Source organism: Lipotes vexillifer, unplaced genomic scaffold (assembly GCF_000442215.2).
Source record: "Lipotes vexillifer unplaced genomic scaffold, Lipotes_vexillifer_v1.1 scaffold317, whole genome shotgun sequence".
Lineage (NCBI taxonomy): Eukaryota > Metazoa > Chordata > Mammalia > Artiodactyla > Lipotidae > Lipotes > Lipotes vexillifer.
The window spans coordinates 2,065,563-2,067,521 of record NW_006782029.1 but is presented as its reverse complement, the minus strand read 5'-3'; the positions used below and the strand labels follow the sequence as shown (position 1 = coordinate 2,067,521).

At 36.9% G+C, this 1,959-nt stretch overlaps 1 protein-coding gene across 2 annotated transcripts in view; it reads left to right on the top strand.

The window, feature by feature from the left end:
- The window catches only part of FOCAD (focadhesin), a 294,494-nt gene that overhangs the window by 199,808 nt on the left and 92,727 nt on the right, over positions 1-1,959 (top strand). The gene's annotated exons all lie outside the window — the stretch shown is intronic.

Here is a 1,959-nt window from a genome sequence, read left to right as displayed (position 1 = left end):
GGGAAAGAGCGAGAAAGTGCATTTTTAAAGAGATTTAGTCACAGCTAACTCCACAGAATACTAAGACTAGGTGTAATCTCATAAAACCTGGGAGTTCAGGCAGGTGTCTAGGCTCAAGCATGACTACTTCCCTGCACCCACCTTCAGATGTGGTCTGAACAGCAGCAAGAGGGTTAGCTTTAACCTTCAGTTTATAGCCTCCTTGTAAATAGGTTTCCTGGCATGACAGTCTTTGTTCTTAGAAGCTCAGCATTTGATTTGTTCATGTTCCTTTACATTTTTTCATATTACTTTCTTTTTTTAACTCAAGTTTAAGAAGCCAGTTGAGATCGTTGTCTTTCCAGTGCTCTTTTTGCCAATTTGCTGAGACTGTGGATATTCTCAGTTGTGCAATGATGTCCATGGATTATGTAGCAGCAAAATTTTAAAATATTTTGAGGTTCTGAAGTAAGAGATTAAAGTTTTGGTTGTGGTGTTTGTATCCTTTCTGTGAAATCCAGGTCTCAAAATGGAACTTAAAGATAATTAATGTATTTTTTGAAAAGGGTAGGAAAAAGCTAAAGGGAAGTCCCCACATTTTGGAAACAGAGAGCAAGGTCAAGGACTAATTAATGCCTCCACAGCTTCCTGGATAACAAGAGAAGAAGCAGGAATTGGTAGGCCCCTTCCTTCAAGGAGTTTTGTTAACATGTTGACAGGGCTTCCTTTACCCTACTCAGTAGAGTGAGTACTTAATCAGAAAAGCAAGAAATCTGACTTTATAATTTGTTTTTAGGTTCATTTCGTGATCTGAGTATCTTTTTCATACAGTTTGAGTATCTAATTTTTAAAAAAGAAGCAGTGGGATGAGGAGTGCTAGATTGCAGACAGACTTTGTTCCCATAGATGCTTCATAATTTTGCCTTATAATTTATTTGTGTACATTTCTGACTCTCCCTGCGCATTTCTGAACTCTGTGCAGATACTGATCGATTTATAATCCTCACATCCTTCCAGAGTCCCTTGCGTATAGTAGGCCCACACTAAGACTGGGGTTAAAGAAAATACCAGAAGCCATGGAAACCAACTGTATTCAGAGAGGCGGTTCTCTTTCCCATCACAAAGCACTTGAGAAAATTAATTCCTATAATACAGTAAAATCTCTTTAAACACTGTATTTGTCATGATTCTGGGGTAGTTATGTAGAAATTTGTCCTTTTTGTGTGTTCGTTGTTGTTTTTTGTCTGTAAGACACAGACTAAAGTTTCCGTTGTTTGAGTTTAGATGAGATGAGTTACAGGAAACATGAAATGTGATGCACTGTGACTATTTTTTCTTGAGTGATCTTTCTTTAACAGAAGCAGACCTGGGAAGATTTGTCACAAGATAGCAGTATACTAATAGGTAGAAACAGAAATGACTATGAAAACCAGATGTTTTGTCTGGGCCTGTCTTCAGAAACAGGATTTCAGTGTTGGCATATATCATTTTTCTCTTGTTTACCCACACTGATTAAAGGGCATTTATCTAGTGGTGTGCTCAATTGCTGTGTGCGGGACTCATTTGCATGCTCTTAACATCCTGGTTTCTACACAACATGATATTTCTGTTGGCAATTTAAGTTTATTACTTCAGAAATTGTCATATTGGAAGTCCAAGATGTGAGCGATATTTATTTTTATTTAAAATTACTAGGGGGATTTGTTAGACAATACCTAGTTTCCTGACATTGGCAAGAGGCTTTACAGAGTTTCCCCCTGATTTTCGAGGACATATTTGTATTACACATACATCTTAACTTGTTATTATTGTAGGATTTTATTTGCTTTAATTTAGAAAATTCCAGGCTTACTGTATTTTGTCTTTACAGGACTCTAAACTCCTCTCCTTTGAAAATATCTGAAAGATCTTATTTGTGGTTCTGATCCTAGACTGATTTGGTTAGTTTTAGAATCCAGACCATAGAAATGAAGGGAAAGA